Source organism: Bubalus bubalis, chromosome 19 (assembly GCF_019923935.1).
Source record: "Bubalus bubalis isolate 160015118507 breed Murrah chromosome 19, NDDB_SH_1, whole genome shotgun sequence".
Classification (NCBI taxonomy): Eukaryota; Metazoa; Chordata; class Mammalia; order Artiodactyla; family Bovidae; genus Bubalus; species Bubalus bubalis.
In genome coordinates this window covers 61,794,193-61,819,315 of record NC_059175.1, presented here as the reverse complement: position 1 = coordinate 61,819,315, position 25,123 = coordinate 61,794,193, and the positions used below count along the sequence as shown (strand labels likewise).

General features: G+C 43.1%; 1 protein-coding gene and 1 non-coding gene across 5 annotated transcripts in view; both read right to left on the bottom strand.

The window, feature by feature from the left end:
- Nucleotides 1-25,123, bottom strand: part of CTNND2 (catenin delta 2) — a 1,127,175-nt gene that overhangs the window by 338,313 nt on the left and 763,739 nt on the right. The window lies entirely within an intron of this gene.
- On the bottom strand, nucleotides 9,708-9,811 carry LOC112580741. The gene has a single exon (XR_003105077.1). It is a non-coding gene; the product is annotated as a U6 spliceosomal RNA (small nuclear RNA).

The window sequence follows — 25,123 nt, the reverse complement described above, 5'->3', positions numbered from 1 at the left end:
GCTACCTTCCCATTTGTAAGGACTGCCAGATAGACATGGCTTCAAGAGATAAACATATACAATAAAATTGATGACAGGGAACATTAAAACCTTGAACCCTGGTTACAGAAATGCTATCTTTCCCAAACAACCCCATTCTTATCGACAGACATCCATTTAAAAATGTTATCACTGACATCATTATATTTTGGATTTCATTAAGAATGATGTTGTAGAAGTCTGTTTCTGCTCTTCTTATATAGGTATCTAAGTAACTTGTCCCTTGGCCTACAAAGACTAAAATATTGACTCTCTGACCCATTTACAGAAAGTTTGCCAATCCATGCATATGAGTGTCATTTTTTCAAAAAGAAAATTTTACATGGAAATCTCTCAGTTGGTGCTTTTTCCCTTTGGTTTTTTAAAATTAATTTTTATTGAAGGGTGAGTTGCTATATAATATTGTGTTAGTTCCTACTGCACAGCAAAGTGAACCAGCTATACATAGTAAATGCTGCTGCTGCTGCTGCTAAGTTGCTTCAGTCGTGTCTGACTCTGTGTGACCCCACAGATGGCAGCCCACCAGGCTCCCCCATCCCTGGGATTCTCCAGGCAAGAACACTGGAGTGGGTTGCCATTTCCTTCTCCAATGCATGAAAGTGAAAAGTGAAAGTGAAGCCGCTCAGTGGTGTCCGACTCCTAGCGACCCCATGGACTGCAGCCTACCAGGCTCCTCCATCCATGGGAGTTTCCAGGCAAGAGTACTGGAGTGGGGTGCCATTGCCTTCTCTGATACATAGTACATACACACCCTCTTTTTTGGACTTTCTTTTCATTTAGGTCACCACAGAGCACCAAGTGGGGTTCCCTGTGCTGTACAGTTGGTTCTCATTACATACACATTTTATTTGTTGCTCTTGTTATTTAGTTGCTGAGTTGTGTCCAACTTTTTGTGACCCCATGCACTGTAGCCCACCAAGCTCCTCTGTCCATGGGATTCTCCAGGCAAGAATACTGGAGTGGGTTGCCATTTCTTTCTCCAGGGAATCTTCCTGACCCAGGGATCCAACCCACATCTCCTGCATTGACAGGTGGCTCTTTACCAATGAACCACCGAGGAAGCTCTAATTTATACATCATTATCAATAGTGTTTGTGTATCAACTCCAACATGAGAGTGTCATTTTAAAATTGTTATAACTATTAATATTAATACTAAGTAAAATTAAACCATGATCTGGCTGCACCCTCTGGTGTCCAGGTGAGCACACAGGCAATGGATGCTCCAGGTTCATGATTAAGCTCAGGAATTCCCCACTCCCAACCCTCCCCACCCTCCAGCTCCAGATGTGAAATAATCCCTTCGGTTCTAGGGAAAACCATTCCTCTGAAGGGGAGAATCTCTCTGCAACCAAGGCAACTCAGATGTGAAAAACAACTTTGCTTTTGTTTTATTAAGAGCCGTAAGCTCAGAGGGAAGTTGGACTTTTATCTCAATGAAATTACTTCCACCTAACTCCCGTGATGTCACAGAAGGAGCTCAGAGCTGCAGCAGGAGACCATGTACTTAATCAGCATCTCAGTAAAATGAATACTTCCTGTCTCCTCACCACGGCAACTGCATCCTGAATAACTGCCACTTATGGGCCCAGAAAAATGGGGTTATTGAACAACCTCATGTTTATTACATTTAAGAAATTCTCATTTGTTTTCAGGTTGACATGAAGCAGCAAGCTGGTTGGGCTCTCTCTGTGTGTATATTTTCCACTAGGAAAAAATAAAAGCTTGACTCTATCCTGATACACAGTAAATTTTCCTTAAAAGATGTCTTGCCCCTTTGGGTATTAAGATTTTAAAACTGAGCACCGGATAAACACGATTTGAATGAATACACAGATTTTCCAGGGACTATTTACATTTTCTGCTTTTAATTTTTACCATGTTTTACTTTGCTTCTGTTTTTTTTTCTCCTCATCTAACATCATCTTAAATACTTCCCTTTAGAACATGCTTAATGGAAAACCTTGAAAAAACACTGCCATCAAAATTCATCTCTTGTTCTCCTATTAAGAGGGCCTCCCTGGTGGCTCAGTGGTAAAGAATCTGTCTGCGATGCAGGAGATAGGGTTCGATCTGTGGGTCGGGAAGATCCCCTGGAGGAAGAAAGAGCAACTCACTTCAGTATTCTTGCCTGGGAAATCCCATGGACAGAGGAGCCTAGTGGGTACAGTCCATGGGGTCCCAAAAGAGTCGGACATGACTTAGCAACTAAACCACAACAACTCATATTAACCAGGGTGTGTGTTCCTTACTGGTATAAACAACAACCGTGTTACTTATCTTGTAGGCAATATTTTACATGATTTCATGAAATATTTCATGAAATATTCAATATTTTCAATATTTCATGAAATTAAGATTTCATGAAAATCTTAATTTTCATATGACATATATTAATTAAAGCCTTGTTATGAAGGCCTTGGCTTAACATGTGTGTGGCAATTTGTACATCTGTTTTGGGTGTTTATTAAATTTTTGTTGATCGTGTGTCTGTTTTAACAACAAATAATAACTTTTTCCTGTAAAACCACTATGTTGTTAGATCTTCATTTCATGTGAACACACAGTGAGGGTCATAATAAAAATGTTAGAGAAAACTACAATATTTACAAAAAAAAATTTTCAGTTTTTTTTTTTTTTCAAACTAAAAATTGCAGTCAAACATATTTTGGAGAGCAATTAGAAAACAAACATGTAGAAACAAAACAATTTCCACAAAAAGCTGTTTGGTATAAAAAGACAGTAACAAAACATTAAAAATTTCCCCAGAACAAGATTTGTTCAAGATTTATTTAACATGGTCTTGGCACATAGATTAAATTAAGTGTGATCTGTCTGAAAACAGACTTTAAACTCGACTAGTCAAGCCTAATAATTAATGATTGTTTTCTCCCTGAATAAAATACAGCTTCCCTGAATACATTATAGCTCCTGTTTGCTCTTTGGCCTTGTATAAAAATGTTTTCTTTTTTTTCCAAACAAAGGCTTTTTTGTTGTTGTTAAACAAAGAATTGGTTTTCTATGTCCCAGAATTAGGAAGATGTGATGCTACAGATGTACAAGAAAGTTCTTGAAGTTTTTGTTGTTCATAGCTGAGGCACATCTCAAAACTCTCTGTACTGAAATGAAACAATACACGTTGGGCTGGACTGGCATCAGTCCTCTCAGGGCATTTCACCAGTTCCAGCCACATCATGATACAGGGTTTGAGGAAGAGGTCAAAGAGCCGGCTCTCTCAGTCTCTACCTGAGGAAACGCCGCCCTGTGAGAGGAGGGTGGCAGCAGGTGTCAGCCCGGTCTCTGTTGCAAGTGCTTTATGTGTCAGTCGATCCGTTTAATCCTCACACAAGTCTGTGAGGGAGGTGCTAGCGTCATCCCCACTTCACAGACGGGGAAACTGAGGCCCAGAGGAAGTGACTCAAGGTCACGGAGAGAGTGAGCAGCAGAGGCGGGATTCAAGCCCTGGCATCTTGTGCAGACGCAGGCCTCTCAACCACCTCACGGCTCCGTCTCTCTCTTTTTAAAATGAATTTTTACTGACCATGGTTGCTTTACAGCGTTGTGTTTGTTTCTGATGTACCCCAAAGTGAATCAGTTGCATGTACACACACATCCCCTCTTTACGATTCTGCTCCCGTTTAGGCCGCCAGAGAGTATTAAGGAGAGTTCCCTGTGTTATACAGTAGGCTCCTGTTAATAAACCATTTTCTATAAGGTAGTGTCATATCTGTCAATCCCAATCTCCTGATTCATCCCACCTCTCCTTTCCCCCTTGGTAACCATAAGTTTGTTCTCTACATCTGTGACTCTATTTCTGTTTTGCAAATAAGTTCCATTCTCCCAGGTTCCACATATAAGCAATATTAGATGATACCAGCCCTGTCTCTTGCTCAGCACTCAGGTTCAAGAGTGGGGCGTAGTGAAGTCAGAACAGGAATCCAGCTTCTGACTTCTGCTCTGTCTTCACCCTCAAGCCGGTGAGAGAAACACAGATAGACAGTCATGGGACAGAGGCACCAGGGCCAAATCCTGCCCCTGTGGGTTCCCAGCTGAGCGCTGGGCCACATCAGGGACTCATCCTGGTTCTCAGTCACTTCAACAATGAGGCAGGAGAGATCCAATCCACCTTCCTGAGCTGCTCTGGCTATCAATGAAACTCCATGGTGAGAGCACTTTTCATCAAGTCAGTGCTGAATACACATCATTCCCTCCACCTGACACCACACATCGTAAACCATCTCTCTGTTTCCAGCTCATTCACAAACCCCTACAGCTCTACGTTCAAGGGAAACAGTCATTTGAAACACGTGGAATTGAAGTTTGCCACGATGTCAAATTAATCAGGAGTCTAATCTGTGCCAGCCCGTGGAGAATGCACTGAACGAAATGCATTTCTTCAAAAGACATTTTCCTAATTGTGTTTTCTAGTTGATTTACTGTCAGCAAGAGAAACATACAACTTGCAGACTGCTGAATATCTGATTTTAATGCCCAAGTCGTCCATTAGTTATATATGATCTAGAAAATGCAATTAAAGAATGGACTTGGTTGTTTCTCTGAAATTCAAAACTACCTTATTTACTTAAATAATTATTTTAAGTGGCGCAGTTCTCCAGAACACAAAATAACTGCACACAAGAAGTAAATCACATGTCAAATTACAAAATGACATGCAGTAGGTTGCAGAGTGAACCCTGAACACATATGTCCATGTCCTAATTTTCAATACCCATGAATGTGACTGTATTTGAAACAAGGTCATTGTAGATGTGGTTAAAGGTCCCAACACAAAACCATCCTGGATTTAAGGTGGGCCCTCAATCCAATGGCTGGTGTTCGCATAAGGGAAAGGAGAGGGGAATCTGAGACATAGACAGACACACAAGAAAGAAGGTGATGTGAAGTAGTAGGCAGAGACTGGAGTGATGTAGCCACAAACCAAAGAACACTTGGAGCCACCTGGAGCTGGGAGAGAGGAAGGATCCTGCCCTAGAGCCTTCGGGAGGAGCACGGCCCCACGGCACCTCAATTCCAACTTTTGGGTTCCAGAACTGGGAGGGCCTAAAGTTCTCTCAGTTCCATGGTAATCTGTTGTGGCAGCCCTACAAAATGAATGCACTATATTTTTGAAGAGAAAAAGAAAAAAAACATGGAATGAAAATATTCTTTTTTTTTTTAAATTTTATTTTTAAACTTTACATAACTGTATTAGATTCTTTAACATACAGAATCACCTGAACATGCCTCCTTGCCTATTTTCTCTCTCTCTGGAGCACTAGGAGAAAATATTTTTTAAAATAACCCTAAAAGCATACTCTAAGTATACAACTCAACAGACAAGTAGGTTATGTAACATTCTAAGAAAATGTAAGCATTTAAACTCATTTGAAAAGACCCTGATGTTGGGAAAGATTGAAGGCGGGAGGAGAAGGGGATGACGGAGGATGAGATGGCTGGATGGCATCACTGACTCAATGGACATGAGTTTGAGTAAACTCTGGGAGTTGGTGATGGACAGGGAGGCCTGGCGTGCTGCATTCCATGGGGTCACAAAGAGTCAGACGTGACTGAGCAACTGAACTGAACTGAAGCATTTAAAACTACCATTTTAATGAAGAACAAAAGAAATGACTGTGTGGGTTTTTCTGCTTTTATAGTTTCCCTCTTTAAGGAAGAATAAATGATTGACTTAAAAAAATAAAACATGTTGAACTCATTCATGAATTAAAAAAAGAAAACCGTAGAATAGCTTTCGTCCCAGAAACCACAAGGGCTGCCTTCCGAGTGCTGCCGGGCATGGATGTGGTGTGGGTGCTCTGGGCCTTTCCACTTCGATGCTGCTGCACTCGAGTGGTGGCAGCTCTCTGCTCCATCCTCCCCAGACACCCAACCTCCCCCACGGTCCCTCCCTGACCTGTGCCGAAAGCCTGTCCCCACTTCCCTGCGTCTCACCCTGCTCACCTCTTCTCTTGCCAATCTCCCCTCTACACTTACACTTTCTGTTCTGCTCCAGCATCTTCTCAAAAAGCCCCCATGTTCTCCCCCTGGTCCTGTGAACCACAATGGACTTCTTAATTTCTCACTAGCTCAGTCTTCCTGGTGCCATGACACCTGGACATCACTATCAGTGGTCGTCTCCAGGGATGTGCAAACCCAGCTGTACTGTGGCCTGGCCATTCTATCTAACCTTTCTGCAACACAGATGAGCTTTTCTTCGACCAATATCAGCCCGTGAACTACCCTTGTCTCTCTCCCGACTCTGACCCTTCTCTGGCCTTCCTTCACAGGTCCTATTTCTTTTCCTGTAGTTCACTTATTCCACATATATTCACAGGGCACCTGTTATGTGTGCCAGGCATGGCAACAAATGGAAGAAGAGTCCCTCCCTCATGGATCTGGCATCCTTTGGGAGAGGCAAGAGGTAGGGGAGACATAAAAGCCTGTCTGGAGTCCTAAGCACTAAAGACCATGAGCAGGGAATGAAATGGAAAAGGGCTGCTGTAAAGCCAGTGTCCAGGGGGAGCCTCTGATGAGGAGGCAACGTCTGTGGATGTGTTACCCTGGCTGCTGTCAGGAGAGAAGATGGGGCAGGGGCACAGACGGAAGCAGGGAGGTCAGTTTAGAAGATCGAGGTGTCTGCAGGTGAATCACTGTAACACACATGGGGACGTAAGCCTTGGGCCTGGATGAGCCTGGGGGAAATGAATGAAGATGGACAGAGAAGATGCCTGAAGTTTGTGCCTCGGGGGCCCCATTAGTCACCTCACCTTCTCAGTACCCTGTCTTCTGGGACCTGAGCTCCTCGCGGTCACCTTCTTTCACAGCCCCTTTCTCTGCCTCCTTTGCTGGCCTCCCTCATCGCCTGACCTCTAAGTGATGGTGTTCCCAGGGCTCATCCTGCTTCTCTTCTCTTCCTCACCTTCACCCCCTCCCCTGGGGCTCCCATCTCATGCCATGACTTTCATCAGCCTAGGGGGCAGACAACGGTTGACAGTGTAACTTGTTGTCAAAATTGGTTCACTTCTGAGACTGATAATGACACTGGGGAATGAAGACATTGGATTGTCTTGGGCACCTGAGAAAGTACAGCTGCTTGGCTGCCTATACTAATGCCTCTTGGTTTTACACTGCCGATCCAGAGCTCCCTGTCTTCAAAATCTGGCTACCTGAGCCTCTGAGATCCTCCCCTCAGACATGTATGTGACATTTTACACGTAACGTAACCGAACAGTGACTGCGAAATTGCCTCCGGAACCATTCCCCTCACTCTCTCCAGCATCTCAATGAATGACAGCCCCAGTCTCGCAGCAGCCTGGACCTAAAGCCTGCTTTGAGATGCCAGCAAAGTCTGTCTCCTCGACCTTCAAAATATATGTGTAACCTAACCACTGCTGCCCTTCAGTCCTGCACCAGAAAGACCCAAGCTTGGGTAGACCCAAGCTCTACCCGAGATTTCTGCAACAGCCTTCTCAGCTGCAGGCCTGCCTTCTTTGAATCTTCCCCTTTAAATCTACTTTCAAGTAAGGCAGCTGGAGCAATCCACCCCCCGAAAGCTAAGTAAGGTCTAAAAGTCTGGTGGACTTCTATTATTAAGCTTGCTTTTCCCTCGGCATCACCTTGATAAGCAACATTTATTATAAATTTCAGAAACTTACAATCCAGAAATACCTAACTGTACATGGCAAGGGGCACACAGAGGCCAGCAGGTATGCACATCAATCTACTAAAAGCAGGCCAAGATCCTGGGTGGACTAACAGATGTCCTAGTCTACAGGGACTGCCATAACATAGGACCATGGGCCCAGTGACTTAGACAGTGCACATGTCACAGGTCTGCGGGCTGGGAGGTCGAAGATCAGGGTGCCAGTCTGATGGCGTTCTGGTGAGGGCTCTCTTCCTGGTTTGCAGACGGCCACCTTCCTACTGCTTCCTCCCAGGGTGCTGGAGGGAGAGAGGTCTGGCATATTTCCTCTTTCACAGAGACACCTGTTCCATCAGACCAGGACTTCAACTTATGACCTCATGTAACCTAATCACTTCTTCAAAGACTCTGTCTCCAAATACAGTCACATGTTGTGGGGGAGGGGGGAAGTTAAGGCTTCAACATATATGTTTCTCAAAGAGATGATTCACTCTGTTGCAACAGGTTAAAATGTCCACTTCCATGTTTCTCTCTTACTCTGTTACAATTACCAAATGCTTTCAGTTGTGCCCCTGGGATCTCATTTTGTTCAGTTGCTCAGTCATGTCCAACTCTTTGCAACTCCACGGGCTGCAGTACACCAGGGTTCCCTGTCCTTCACTACCTCCCAGAGCTTGCTCAAACTCATGACCATTGAGTTGGTGATGCCATCCAACCATCTCGTCCTCTGCCATCCCCTTCTCCTCCTGCCCTCAATCTTTCCCAGCATCTGGGTCTTTTTCAATGAGTCGAGCTCTTTCTCCCTCCAGCTTTTCTGTCAAGATTTCACTGGGCCCCAGCCCTGAAGATTCTATTAACTAGCCCAGTCTCCTCCTCTTGCATAACCCCAACCCCCTCCAACTGTGTGTCTCCAACTCCCAGGACACAACAATGAGCCAACAGGGGAGGGATGTGGATGGCAGTCGCTGGAGAAAGGCTTACTCTTGACCCAGGTGGGAGCAGGTACAGCAGCTTGGTATTGCCCCAAAAGTAGTGGCTAAGAAGTTACAAGAATATCAAGATTTATCCTCCTTGAAATAATACATGGTTCCCTCATGTGAAATCCTCAAGATAAATTAGAATGAACATGTAGATTGTTGGCTGCAAAAAAAAAAACAAAAAAAACACTATCAAACATTTTATCTTTTGAGTCTTTTGGTAGCAGCTCTTTGTTCCTTGGGACAAATGTTTTCTTTACCTTTCAGAAATAATTACACAAGCCCAGTGAATTTCCCAGGAGATAAGTTCAGTGAGGGAAGGAAAGGTCATGTGTGTTTATACTTCTGACTAAAAGAGACTCAGGGAAGTCATGTTTTAGCAGAAGTTCATGAAACCCACCAGCTTTGGTAAACTGTTCCTTTGACTGACATCATTACCCTACAAAAGGTGTTTTGTGTGTGTGTTTGTTAGTTGCTCAGTGGTGTTCTACTCTTCGTAACCTATTGGCCATAGCTGCCAGGCTCCTCTGTCCATGGAGTTCTCCCAGCAAGAACACTGGAGTGGGTTGCCATGCCCTCCCTCCAGGAGATCTTCTCGACTCAAGGATCGAACTCAGATTTCCTGCATTTCAGGCAGATTCTTTACCATCTTAGTCACCAGAGAAGCCCCACACAACATGTTAGTGTTATTGAAGTCAGACAATCATAGGAAACACCATTTCATGAAGCAACAGAAAACGAACAGCCAACGGCAAAAGCTTGAAGGACAGTACAAATAAAGTCAACCTTTGGAGACTGAATCTGCTTTTCCATTATGTGTATTGGTTTGCAAGGGCTGCTGTAACAAAATGAAACAGACTGGGTGGCTTAAACAATATGCATTTGTTTTCTCACAGTTCTAAAGGCTGGAAGTCCAGCCAAGACCAAGATGTCAGCAGATGTGGTTTCTTCTTCTTTTTTTAATGAAGTAACATTCATTTATAACATTATATAAGTTTACATGTACACTACAATTTGACTTCTTGACATACTGCAGCATGCTTGTCACCAAAAAATATGGGATGCTTCATGAATTTGCATGGAGCCTTTGCCCAAGGACCATGCTCATCTCTGTATCCTTCCAATTTGATTACATAAGTTGCTAAAGTGAGCACAGGGTTGGTTTCTCCTAAGGCCGTCTCCTTGGCTTGCAGATGGATGTCTTCTTTCTATGTCCTTACACAGTCTCATTTCTGTGCCTGCATGCCCCTGGATTCTCAGGTTCAAAATCTCAAGGACCTGCCAGATTAGAGCCCACCCTAATGACCTCATTTAAACATAATCATTTTCCAGAAACTTTATGTCCAAATACAGTCCCATTCCAAGGTATCAGGGGTAAGTCTTCAAACATGAATTTGGTTGGACCCAATTCAGCCCATAATGTAGTACCTAACAAACTCAGTAGCTTGAAACAACAGTCATTTATTCTGTGCACAAATCTAATCTGGGCAGAGCTCAGCAGGGATGGCTCATCTCTGCTCCAGGCTGGGTCATGTGAGGAGACTTAGGTGGGGTTGGAGAATCCTCCCTCCAGATGATTCAATACCACGGCTGGCAGGCTGATGGATGTGGATGTTACCTGGGCACTCAGTGTGGGGCAGGGGTGATGGGTTAGGATCTCTGTCCCATTAGCATCAACAGAAAACATTCTTGGACCCCAAGAGGTAGCAGCTCGAACCTCCTGCCTGACATTCCTGACCTGCCAGCAGGGTGACTGGTATGAAGCAGATGTTAAACAAACACTGGATTTTTGTTTTTAATAGATTTTATTACTTAGAGTAGTTTTATAAACTAATTCATTAGTAAAACTGACTAGAAGATACAGAGATTTCTTCAATGTACCCTGCCCCTATATCTGCACAGCATCCCTGGTTATCAACACCCCCACCAGAGTGGTACCTTTGCTGCAAATGTTGAGTCAGTGCAGACATGCATCATAATCACCCAAAGTCCATAGTTTGCCTGGGTTCACTCTCGATGATGTAGAAGCTATGGGTTTGGACAAACGTATAGGGAGTGACACATACCTACCATTATGGTATCAAACCAGGTAGTTTCACAGCCCTAAAAATACTTGTTTTTAAATAACCAAAGAAGGTATACCCCAAGAGGGTTGGCCATTAATATACTACTCACCCTTCTAGAAAGAAATGTCTAATTTGGGGGATGTTATGGGCCAGAGAATCATGTGCCCTTTCAAAAAGCATTCTTTTAAAAGCATCTTTTAAAAAGTGGGTTCTAAGAAGCTCCAAGCCCTCACTGAGATGACCACTGTGGTCTTGGTTTACAGAGGACGATGAGTGACCATCTGAAACCAGCACGCCAAGCACCCACTTTCACAGTATGACTGCTGTGCCTTCCAAGGTGCTAGGAGTGAACATTGATTTAGGTCACCCAGGTGGGTGTGGCTTAATCTCTTTCTTTGAATCAGTTAATTGTGATTAAAAAAAAATAGACTTTCATGATTCAAATTTTTTTTTCATGATTTAAATTTAAGTCTTGCATTTAATACTTATGGAACAATGAACTGTAAGTAAATATTATATTGGTAAATTATTACTTTTTATTTTTATTTGTTGCTATATAAATTTAACTACAACTTTAACTAACCACTGTGACTATGCCCACTACTGTGCCATCCACATGATAATATACTTTTGCCAGAGAACGCTCATGTTCAAACCTGTTGCAATCTAGCATTTCTTTTCCTCAAATCTTTTGAAGATGAAAGAGAGATAAATGAAGGCTCTAGAGCCAAGGTAACATGCTCCCCTGATCTAATCTTAACTGCTAGTCTTCAAATCCTCAAAAAATGCCATTACCTTTACAATTGCTCTTCTTTTACCTCAGCCTCTTAGTAATTTCCCACCTGTTGACCTCCTCGCTCCACTCCTCGGCTATAAATACCTTCTATCTCTTGGATTCAGAACTGAGCTCAAGTCTAGGCTTGGGTCTCCTTTCTACCATTGCAATAACTCCTGCATAAAATCTGTTTCTATTACTTTAACTGCTGTCAGCTCTGGTTCTGTTTGGCAAGCCTCAGTCTAAAAGTTTTCCTGAACAAGGACAAAGGAAGATCAAAGCTCATGGGTACATCTGATGTCTGACTCTTAGTACAATCTCGCCTATGCTTATGAACCCGCCCTCCTCCCCATGTACATCCTCCTTACGCCCATCCACTGAGTCAGGACTGCCTCTTATTTGGTGAGCAGCTGTGCAGTTACAGACTTCACGTATCTCTATCCTCTGAACTTCACAACATTCCTTTCAAAAAGGAATCACTATTCTTGCCAGTACTTCCTTCTGTATTTAATGCATACTGCAGAAGGAAAAAAAAAAAAACAAATTAAGGTGGGACTAAAAACAAAGACTGAGGTATAAAGTGGCCATTGGTATAGATGGATTAAACCAGAAGATACTATTTTTAGAATTAACGTGTAATGATTAGAACTGGAAAGTCACATAATATGTACTAAGTTTTCTAGCCCTTGATTCTATTACCAAATAAAAACTATATTTTAGGTTCTAATCCTCCTCCAGTATGTTTTTTCTCCTCTGTAATGTTTTTTTATATGTATCATTATTACTTAATTTTTGGATGACTTTCACAGTCCATCCCTGAGTTTTAGGAAATATTAGACATTTGAGAACTTTAAGAAGTACTGAAAGGTGGGTGCATCAGAGCATTAGCGAAGAATACAGCTTACATCCTTTGTGCAATGTAAGCTCACAACCACTTTGGGTTTCAAAGTAGACATACTAGTCTGACAGCTAGGGTGCATTCAATGGAAGAGCCTGTGACATAAAAAAACAGGTTTTTGTAAGTCTAAACAAAAACTTGGCCTCGAAAATCAAACACAAGTCTGTTTTAGAGAAGTTTCCAAGAGCCACAGGACTGGGAGGAGTTCAAACTGACATCATGCCAGGAGGAGATCTGAACTCTCTCTGGACTGAGAGAAGGGTTCTGGAAAAGACTGGGGGAGAAAACCAAGAGGACATGGATGCCCCTGTGAGGTGCTAGACCATATTTTTTGCCCTTTAAGTTTAGGTACCCAAAGAGAGAAGGATTTTCCCCTCTATATTCCAGGGGCCCAAGGGGAAAAAGTGGAAGCAGTGACAGTATTTTCTTGGGCTCCAAAATCACTGCAAATGGTGACTGTAGTCATGTAACTAAAAAGTGCTTGCTCCTTGGAAGGAAAACCATGAGAAACCTAGACAGCATACTAAAAGCAGAGATATCACTTTGCTGACAAAGGTGCATATATTCAAAGCTATGGTTTTTCCAGTAGTCATGTACAGATGTGAGAGCTGGACTGTAAAGAAGGCTGAGCACCAAAGAACTGATGCTTTTGAACTGTGGTATTGGAGAAGACTCTTAAGAGTCCCTTGGACTGTGAGGAGGTCAAACCAATCAATCCTAAAGGAAATCAACCCTGAATATTCATTGGAAGGACTGGTGATGAAGCTGAAGCCCCAGTAATTTGGTCACCTGATGAGAAGAGCTGACTCATTGGAGAAGACCCTGATCCTGGGAAAGACTGAAGGCAAAGAAGACGGGGGGAACAGAGGATGAGATGGTTGGGTGGCATCACTGATTCAACGCACATGAGTTTGAGCAAGCTCTGGAAGACAGTGAAGGATAGGGAAGCCTGCTGCAGTCCATGGCATCACAAAGAGTTGGACACGACTTAGTGACTGAACAACAACAACGGCATATCTATTTAGTATGATGCTGTTATGGTTAATTTTATGTGCCAATACGTACTCAGATATTTGGTCAAGCATTACCCCAGATATTTCTGTGAAGTTATTTTTTAGATGAACAGACTTTGAGCAAAGCAGGCTGCTCTCCATAATGCAGATGGGCCTTGTCGAATCAGCTGAAGGTCTGAAAAGAAGAGGACTGACTTTCCGGGAAGGAGAGGAAATTCTGCCAGCAGACCCTCTTCAGACTTAAACTGCAACTCTTCCCTGGGTCTCCAGCCTGATGACCTACCCTGCAAATTCTGGACTAGCCCACAGGTCACAATTAAATTAGTCAATTCCTGAAATAAATCTCTGTCTTTATCTGCACATCCTGTTGGCTCTTTCTTTGGAAAAGCTTGATTCATAGGGATGCTGATGAATAACTGTCACAAATGCACAAAGCAGTTTATGGACACACATGTGTGAATGACATGCCTAGGGCTGTGCAAAGCGATGGTCTTTGTTTCTCAGTGTAATAATGATTGGACCATATACAACCTTCATGGCAATACAGAGGATGGTTTAAAATTCCCAGTAACATGCAAGAAATGCTGAGGGATGGACTTAGAAAATTCTGAGGGCTGCATTTCAAGTGAGTTTCATTTTTCAGGAAAGTGAATATGCCTCATTTTCCAGCATGAGAAGAAGATGACTTGATTTTCCTCAATTATAATTTAAATCACTGGACCAGTTCTAAAAACCATACTGAAGTGTTACATCAGAATATAAACTTCACGTCAATCAGTTGATTCAATCAATGCAAATTACCCATTTTCCTGGGCTGTTGTTTTTTTATTTTGCAACAGAAAAAATAATTTATCTCCCAATATGTATTATATTTTACAATGTGTTTTTTCATTATGAATTAGAGAAAAATATGCTGTGCTGGTTTCTGGATCATGTCAGACATCATTCAGGTATGAACTTAAATAATTCAGTGCATTCTCAGTTATTTTACTCTAGGCAGATTCATGGCTGCAGGTTATTTCTCTTTTTACATGAAACATTATGTCAATATTTTAAGGCGATGTGGCATAAAAACCACCTGCTGTATATTTAAAGCCCTATGAGATCAGAACCACAAAAGAAACACAAATGCTAAGTGACACTGATATATTAAAAATCATCTACAGTCATGTTCTTGTTTTTGTATAGAAACAGCTCATAAAATGTTTTCCAGTATGCCTTCAAGAAATTTCTTTAAAGATGATTTGGGAAAAACAATTGCTAATTAATTTTAACACCATGTCAATTATGCTAATAAAATTCTAATTAAAATCCTTGTGATGTAAATCAGTCTTTCTTTGTGTGTTGTATATGTGTACGTCTGTTAATTATTACACAGGCTGTCAGATACTTACTAGCTTTATCATGAATCTATACAGTGGGCTTGCCTGTATACGGATCTTTTGACTTATGCAGTTCTGCCTGCCATAAGCATTGGGCAAATTAATGGTGAAAGCCTAATATTTATGGTGCCAGGGAGGTCAGCTAATTGATGCTCATTAGGGAAATGAAACAAGCAGGAGAAATTAGCTTTTTTGAAAGACTAGAAACAGAGGATAGGGCAATTTGGACATTATCATATTTCAGGTTGATTATATGTGATTGTGCAATGAAAAATATATAAACCTAAAGCAACTTCTATTCTGTAAGATATTAGGGTTCCTTGGAGGGTATTTGTGCTGCCCGGTGGCTCAATAGGAAAAGAATTTGCCTGCAATTCAGGAGATTCGGGTTCGATCCCTTGGTGGGGAAGATCCCCTGGATAAGAAAATGGCAATCCACTTCATTACTCTTGCCTAGAGAAAGAATCTCATGGACAGAGGAGGCTGGCAGGCTACAGTCCACGGGGTTGCAAGAGTTGGACATGACTTAGTGACTCCACCATCACCAACATGGGGGTGAGGTGGAGTGTGTTCAGGAGTTTGTAACTTGAGATGCTGCTAAATGTGGAAACACCGGCAAAGCAAGTATGTCCATTTCAACCCCTCCTACTTGCCTGGCCCTGTGCTTGGTTGTGGGGACACCACAAAACCAGACACAGACAGACCCAGGGACAGAAGCAATAAGCTGAAAAGTGGAATACAGACTCTGTTGGGGTATAATGAGCACCTCATTCCGGCTGAGAATCAAGGAGGGCTTCCTGGAGGAGACTGCATTTGAGCACAGTTTTAAATGTCATGGTGGCTGACAAAGAGGGGGCAGGGAGGCATTTCACATAAGGAGCAGCATTTCCTAAAGGCTCCTAAGTGAGAGAGAGCAATTTTACTGGGGGAACTGATATCTACCATCTGTTGAAAATCCCCCTCTTCGATTGGCAAGTGAATTTGGAAAGCAGCATGGCTCTTGGGTGGTAGAAAAGTAACACCTGGTGTCAGGCTCCCTAGCTGCCAACCCTCACGGTGTAGGAAGAGAATAGATGGGGAAAGGACCTGGAACCTCCACAAAGTAAACGCTTTTTTCGATGATAGGGTAGCCAAGCGAATGGTGAAAGCGCTTATATTTATATCCACAACAGCAATCAGCTCAAGACACTATCTTGTCATGAGTCTCAGGAGACACAGAAGCTAATTAAGATAACGAAACTCCCCAGCTTCTCCACCGCACATGCGCAACTGGTCAACCCACCGATGTCTACAAAAGTGAATTCTGGGAAAACCACACACAACACATATTGGCTCATAAATCTGAAAAGCCTATAATAAGGATCTTGCCACTTCTAAATTCCACTGATGTTGGAAGAAAACGTTCAAAACCTAATGAGAGCAGAGGCAGACACAAAGGCCCTAAATCTCCTCTACGTTTATGGAAACACTTGGGATTGAATCCTCATTTCAAAAGCAGACGCGCCGGATGGACATGTGCTCTGGAAAAGATCATCTGCACGCAGGTCTCTTCTCCATGAGGAATCCGAGTTCTTGGTGATTTATCCTTCCCGTCAGCAGCATCCGTAATTCCCAGGCTACCTTTACTACTGGATTCCTGAAGTGATGAGAAATTGGGGATGTAATCTTTGTGTTCAGCCTTCTTCCAAGAGACATAAATAATTCAAGTGAGACAGAGAGGAAGTTTCTTCTGTGTAGAAAACAAATAATTTTCACCTGTAAATACAGTTTTATAATACTAAAAAATGTGGACACTCAAGGGAGTATCAGATAAATTGGTCCAACTGAAGAACAAGCCAGAAAGTCTGCAAACTAAAATCCGTGGATTCTGGAAGGAGCAGGCTGTTAGGATTCAGGATGCTGCATTTCATCCCTGCTTTTGTTATTTCATAGACCTTGTTGCTGTTGTTCAGTCACCAAGTCACATCTGACTCTTTGAGACTCCATGGATTGCAGCATGTTAGGCTTCCCTGTCCTTTACCATCTCCTGGAGTTTGCCCAAGTTCATGTCCATTGAGTTGGTGATGTCATCCAACATTCTCATCCGCTGTCATCCCCTTCTCCTCCTGCCTTCCATCTTTGCCGGCATCAGGGTCTTTTCCAATGAGTGGCTCTTCACATAAGGTGGCCAAAGTATTGGAGCTTCTGCTTCAGCATCAGTCCTTCCAATGAATATTCAGGACTGATTTCCTCTAGGATTGACTGGTTTGATCTCCTTGCAGTCCAAGGGACTCTCAAGAGTCTTCTCCAGGACCACAGTTCAAAAGCATCAATTCTTTAGTGCTCAGCTTTCTTTATGGTCCAACTCTCACATCCATACATGACCACTGGAAAAACCATAGCTTTGACTAGATGGACCCTTGTCGGCAAAGTGATGAGAAGCTCCCAAGTCCAAGGCTGTGTGACAGACACGAGAGACACATGGGGCAGACCAGATTCTCAATCCCTCATGTCCCAAGTCTAATTTCAGCCACCACTGCAGGGGACATCTCCCTGTAGCTCAGATGATACAGGAGTAGCTGTCATGGTCTTGTACTTTCTGCCTGGGGTCATCACCAAAACGACACCAGCCCACTTGGCTCCAAGTAAGCACAGCTCAGAAGTGCAGGGAAGTTAATGTCCCCAGGGAACCCGAAATCACTGGAAGCTGATGGATAAACAGTCGCCTCCCTGGACCACTAGAGGAAGTGTTCCTCTGCTTCCTGCAATTCAACCCCTCACTCAGCACCTTGGCAGTGACCTTGATGGTCAACACTTAGGTTATTTTCCCTCCTTCCCTGCCTCACTCTCCTGCTTTCTGGGATCACCTAAGACATACACAATCTACACCCAAGGTTTTGTCTCACTGTGGACTTTAGGGGTCCCAACTTGGACCACAGCTAGAGAAGAGATCACCAAATTGGTCTGAATCACCAAGTGGCCTGGGAAAAGCAGGGTGGTTTTGACTTAAGTTTTGTCTAAGACTTTGGGGCAGAGGAGAACAAACCAAACTGAAGAAGCAGCAGGAGGGGAGGCTGGGGGTGGGGAGGTGACCAGCAGGCTTGTGATGAGATGATGAGATGCTGGCTTGAAGGCGGTCAGGATTCACCTCGTCCTGAGCATCCATCTTGAATTCTGAGAACCCTGCTACTTCCCAAGCAGCAAAGCGGTCCGCTAACTTCACTTCCACTGGGATGCAGTGCCCAGACAGACTGCTGCTGGTTTTCCCACTTTTTTCTGGCAACCTAGGCTCGGAAATACATTTTGCTTGGCAGTCAGAGCTTATGTACATGTATACACATACACATACATATGCATATTTATATTTATTAGGTATTTATTGGGTATATAAATGAACAAAAAGGTCATAAACTTCATTCTTACTACATGTGATGCAAGCTAACCAGTTCCATTCTGTCATGGTCTCTCATTCTCTCTGACTCTTGTTTTACAAAACTGATTTCAAAACCCTGACTAATTGGTTGTAATCTATAGCTTAAAAATCACAAGTCTAGGCCAGTTCTCCTAGAATTCTGAGAAACCACCCCTCCTTTCTGTGCCTTGCTGTCTTGCTTGGTAAAATAATGAAGAGGAAACAGTCTGATGATAGAAGCCCTTTCTGCCTTTCAAAGAATTTTATGTGTCGATGTCAAATTCATAATAAAATGTCAGGTCATACACTCCATATTCTATTAATTTTAGTAGCTAACAGAAGACACAGTTTAAATGAAAAAGCTAGGTGCTGTGTTACATTTTTTTTTCCAGAAAATGTTTGCTAAGATGTTACATATCCTTTTAGCAGTATTATGATTTATATTCAAAATTAGGATACACAGTAAGTACCCTACACACGAACCTTCAAGCTGTGAACTTTCAAAGCTGCGAATGTGCAGTCCATCAACATCAGGCATGAGTGAAGTCAGAGCTGGCCGTCCGTCTCCTATCGCTGATAATTCTTCAGCTCTGCCGTCTCCCACGTCTTCTCCCTCCTCCAATCAGTAACTCTTCTTGCCTGTTCATTCGATGCCAGCCCCAGTATGCCAGCTGTTTTATTATACTACTGTACTTTTCAAGATACTGTAAGATTTAAAAAAATCTTTATTTTTTTGTCTCTCTTTGTTTTTTATGTATTATTTGTGTCAAATATCATAAACCTATCACAGCATAGTATTATACAGCTTATTGTGTTAGCCGGGTACCTAGGCTAACTTTGTTGGACTGATGAACAAATTCGATTCAAGAACACACTCTTGGAATAGAATTTGCTTTTATGTAGGGGACTTTTCATTTCTTTATCCCTGATATATTCGAGGCTTTAAAAAAATCAGTTCTGCTTCTCACACCGTTCTCACTCTGTTGGCCTAAAAGGGATCACGTGCCTTTACAGTTAACAGTCTCCTCCATCCAGCCACAGACATCCTGCCAGGCTCAGCTGGGAAGCTCTCCCTTCCTGCCTCCTCCTTGGCTGTGTCCCCACACCACTCTAGTCTCATCAGATCCTGGGGCTGTCTTCTCTTTATGTGGCTCTGAGAACTTGAAGAACAGAACCTGTTATTCTCAGGACTCAGAGCACCTCACGCAGTACCTGACACAGTGCAGGGGCCCATTAAACATCTACAATAGGAATGAAATACATCCTGTCTTTGATAGTTTCACTCAGATGTTGCTAGGTGCTCGTGTCTCAAGCCCTGATGCCATTTCTAACGGAAAGAGCAACCGTTTACTAACACAGTGAAAATACTCTCCACTTTCCAATTAGACTGCCTATGGCATCGTCTTTATTGAATTGAATTTGGTCAGAAGAACAGTCGTTGAGTATTGGGGGAGTTATTTATAGTCTACTCAGAAGGGAGCAGCTCTGCACGCTCCCCACTGTGCCTCAGGAACATATACTCATTCTGAAGTTCAAGTTCTGAAGTGTCTTTTGTGTCAATCAGAATCCTTTGTTCGCAAGTGACAACAATGCAAGCAAAAACCACAATGCAAGCAAACAACAAGAGTGGCTCCCCAGGCCAGGCGAGCCCACACCAGGCTCCTGTAACCTCCAGAAGGGCAGGCTCAGGAGCCCAGGGCCCCTCTCTCCTGGGTCCCCACCACTGCTTCCCTGCAGATGCTGCGCCTCATCTCTTCTGAGGACTCCTCTGCTCCGGCTCCTCACTCTTCACCACCAGAGATAAGTGCACTTCACCCTTTTTGGTCCCAAGTCCAGACATTGCAGGGAAGGGCTCCCGTGGGCTCCACCTGGGTGAGGTGCTGCACTCCGGACCGCCACCATCGGCAGGCGGTGGGATGCTGTGATTGGTCACCTCTGGAAAAATCCCCATCCTCCTGAGAAAAACCACCATCTTCAGAAAACGACTGCTCCCCTGGCAACCACATGGATGGAACCCAGAGAAACACATTTCCTAGAAGAGAAGCAGCTACTATTCCAGACACAGAAACTGATGGATGTCTACAGAATAGTCTGGGAGCGTAGCTCCAATTTCACATCCTTTTGTGATATTCATTCATAGCAATTTCCCCCACTTATGGGCAAACATCCACTCTTTTACTACGTAAGCATTTTAAGTAATTTAAATTTGCATCTCAGCCCTTAAACCAGGTTTTAAGCTGTATGGGAAGAAAGTGGGCTTTTAATTTTGTTTAGAACTAATCACAGTGATGGTGTCTTCTCAGCCCTTTTGATCTGTTGCCCACACAGCCGATGACAGCACCTTCTGCATCCAACTTTAGTTTCAACAACAGTCTTGGATAATTTCTACTTCCACCATGTCTTTATTCCTTCACATAATCACTTTTATGTTGAGATACATTTTATCCAGATATACCTAATCTCATAGGAATAAACATCCCTAACTTCATGGTGTTAGATAAACAAATGATCCTGAATGCAACCAGAATTGACCTTCAGAGAGGACCTTTAAAAACTACAAAAAGGATCATATAAAAGGATGTGTCTCACTGAGGACCATTGGTTTGACTCAATATCAGTCTTTCTACATGATTTCTGGAGTTGCCCCTCACTCTCAGATCCCTCTTTTACATGAAAAGACAGAAGTCAAAATCTGAGTCCTTTAAAAAGACTCTTACAGGCTTAGCAAAAAAGTAACCTTAGCTATTTCTTTAACTTAATATAGTAAAGCAGGCTGTGCTTCCCTAGGGGCTTGGTGGTAAAGAATCCACCTGCAATGCAGAAGCTGCAGGAGATGGAGGTTCGATCCCTGGGTTGGGAATATCCTCTGGAGAAGGAAATAGCAACCCATTCCAGTATTCCTGGGCTTCCCTGTGGCTCAGCTGGTAAAGAATCCGCCTTCAATGCAGGAGACATGGGTTCCATCCCTGGGTTGGGAAAATCCCCTGGAGGAGGAAATGGCAACCCACTCCAGTATTCTTGCCTGGAGAATCCCATGGGCAGAGGAGCCTGTTGGGCCACAGACCACAGGGTCACAAAGACTCGGACACAACTGTAGAGACTTAGCACACATGCTGAGTAAAGCAGGATATGCTGGGCCCTAAATAAGAGACATGAGGTGGTAGCTAGTTTGGTGAGGTTTAAGATCCCCTGGAGAAGGCAATGGCAACCCACTCCAGTACTCTTGCCTGGAAAATTCTATGGACAGAGGAGCCTTGTAAGCTACAGTCCATGAGGTCGCAAAGAGTCGGACACGACTGAGCAACTTCACTTCAATTGTGCCGTTGACTTGAGCAGAGTTTCAGGGAATTAACATTTCGCCTGCATTAGGTCTGGACACGTGAAGTTAAGCTACTGGAGAGAGAAGGTGAATACGTGCAGAGCAGCTGAGACAGAGGGGTGAAGCATCAGCCATCTTCGGGGTGTCATGGCTGGTGCTGGACACCTCCCTGACATCACTAGGTGGCTGCTTCTGACCCAGGTTCCCTCCAAGTGGGATTCCTCCCACTGGCATGTGAAGTCAACTGAAGGCAAAAGGCTTCTTTCCACAACTCTGCTACCTCTAAATTTCCCTTTCTCAATATTTTTCCGCAGTACCAGGTTTTCCCATTATTCTAAGCCAGAAATTTTGGAGTAAATTTCAATTGTCTTCTCCCTGTTTATGTTCAGTCTCCAAATACCATCATAATTTCTGCACAGGTCTTCTCTTCTTCTTTGGTACGATTTTTCCCTTACCTGTGGGTGAATCTATCATCTTTCTGAGTTCCAGTCAGTGCCCACCACTTCCAACTCCCGTATGCAATCATTTCCAGATTAGTCTTCCTAAAATGCAGCCCTGCACACGCCAATTACCTGCTCAAAGTCCTCGGTGCTATCCTGTTGCCTTTAGAGAGAAAAATTCAAGAAAAAAGTCTGGTCCTCTGCTACCTGGCTCCAACCTATGTCTCCAGATGAATCTCTTGAATTCCCTCATGGCTGTTGTCACCCCAGTCTATTCATTTTTCTCCAAACATGTCTCTAGTTTTACAAACTGCCAATTTCCCGAATCTTCCATAACTTGAAACAAAAATTACCTGAATTCCTGGCACAAAATAGTCAGCTTACAAATGTCCATGGAATGAATCAAACGATTCATAACAACATAAGAATGAAACCATATGTCCACGACACACAGACCAAAAGTTTTTTTTTTTTTTTTCTTGGATGACTGGCAAAATTCTATCTCAATCCCATGTTTCTCATCAGGATTTCATTTACAATTTTTACTTGATATACCAACCAGATACAAAAAAATTTTCTAAATTACAAAAATAAAATACTCCCCTGATCCCTCCAACTCTGTTCCTCCTTTTGAGTTTCTATCTCAGTCCATGGCAGTTATATTTTGATCCAGTTGTCAAAACCAGAACCTCAGGACTGTCCTTAGTTCCACCCTCTCCCAATCACCATTTAAGAGTTACCTACATTGCAATATGACCAAAAAAAAAAAAAAACCACAGAAAAACCTTATATTCATGGTTGCTGTTCAGTTACTCAGTTGTGTCTGACTCTGAGACCCTGTGGACTGCAGCACACCAGGCGTCTCTGTCCTTCATCATCACCCAGAGCTTGCTTAAATTCACATCCATTGAGTCAGAGATGCCATCCAACCATCTTGTCCTCTGTCATCCCCTTCTCCTCCTGCCTTCAGTCTTTCCCAGCATCAGGGTCTTTTTGAGCTTAGTAAATACTATGGGTTGAGCTATATCACCCCAAATCCATCTGTTGAAGTCCTAACTCCAAGTACTTCAGAATACATCTCCAGGCACATCCCAGGTGGCCCAGTGGAACCCACCTTGCAAGGCAGAGGATGTGGGTTGGATCGCTAGGGAACTAAGATGCCACATGCCACAGAGCAACTAAGCCTCCACACCACAACTGGACAGTCTGCGTGCAACTAAGATTTGAGATACCCAAATATACAACTAAATAAAATGAAAACAAACAAAGACCAAAAAAGGCATCTCTATTAGGCACAATTAGTTAAGATGAAGTCCTCCTGCAGTAGGTCCGGTATGACTGGCTGGAGTCCTTATAACAAGGGGCCATTTGGGCACTTAATATTTTGGCCACCTTATGTGAAAAGCTGACTCATTGGAAAAGACCTTGATGCTGGGAACACTGAAGGAGAAGGGGGCATCAGAGGATGAGATGCTTAGATAGATAGCATCACTGACTCAATGGACATGATTTTGAGCAAACTCTGGGAGATAGCAGAGGACAGAGGAGGCTGGTGTGCTGCAGTCCATGGGTGTTGCAAAGAGTCAGACACGACCGAGCACCGAGCAACATGTGGGCATAGACATGCACATGGGGAAAACACCAAATGCAGTCTGGTGTTTCCAGAAGCTACTAGAAGATTCTCCCTTAGCACCTTCAGGAGGAGCATGACCTTGCCAACACCTTGATCCCAGACTTCCAGCTTCTAGAACTACAAAACAGTCCATCTATCGTGTAAGCCCCTCAGTTTGCAGCACTCTGCTTTGCCAGCCCTACTAAACTGATACACTGAGTCCTGGCTAATGGGCTAGAAGGTTTTTCAGACTGACAGTTCTTTAATGTTCACAGTAGCCAGGGAGTCATCTACAGTTATGGGTTCACACACCATTATCCCATTTTCTAGCTGGAAACAAATGCTCAGATATCATCCAGATATAGATAGCAGAGCAAACCAAAATATCTGTGATTCTAAAACTCAGGTTCATATCCACTCCATTTCTGGCCCCTGGATGACCTCTCCTGACACTGTTCAAGGCTGTGACAAGGTCACAGGTGGCCCTTCCACTGTTCCAGTTCTCTATACTATAGAGTCTCCATTTTAGACATTACTTAGGGTGGCTCAGCTGGTAAAGAATCCACCTGCGATGTGGGGGACCTGGGTTTGATCCCTGGGTTGGGAAGATCCCCTGGAGAAGGGAAAGGCTACCCACTCCAGTGTTCTGGCCTGGAGAAGTCCATGGACTGCATAGTCCATGGGGTCGCAAAGAGTCAGACATGACTGAGCGACTTTCATGTTCACTAAGGTGCCACATGGAAACAGAAACTTAAATAAGATAATTCACTGTATTTTAGATGAAGCACATGTTCCCCAAAAGGTCCCAAAGACAACCTTATTTTTATCTAATTTATCAGACATGCTATTTAAAATGAAACGAGTCATGAACACATTGAACATGCTTGGCTGCACCTTTTTCACTGTTTCTTTTATGAGGCAAACACGCTCGTGCTCAAAGAAATTAAAACGGTAGCATCACACTGTGCACAAATAATGAAAATTAAATTCTGAAACATCTCAAAGTTGATATTTGGTCTTAATATGTACTGTGTGAATGAATGAAACTACAACCAAAAATGCAAAGACTGACTTGCTATTTCAAACAGAGGAATGATGAAAACTACGGAATATAGAACGTTACTGCCTTTTCTTTAAGCATTAACTTGACTACTATGAGAAGAAATGCGTACTATTTTTTTTTGTTTGTTTTCTTTTTAATATCCTAGGGCAGAGTTGTGAGTTTTTCCGTAAACTTCTCTTTGAGGGAAAGCAGGACTCAACACAACACAGACCAGGGTTAATCTAGAAAGGGCAGTTCTCAAAGTCTGGTCCAGGAACCCCTGGACTCCTTCCTGGGAACCTTGTAAGGATAAGACTACTGTCAGATGGATAGTTCAGATTTTATTTGCACTTTCAACTCTGTGGACATTCCCACTGAAACTGCAGAAACAATGGTGGGTAAAACGGCTAGTACCTTCAAAGGAATCAAGCCAGTGACATGACGCTGTCTGGGAGCTGTTATATCCTTCATTGTCACATGCTTGCAGTAAAAAAAAAAAAAAAAAAGAAAAAAAAAGAAAGAAAATGC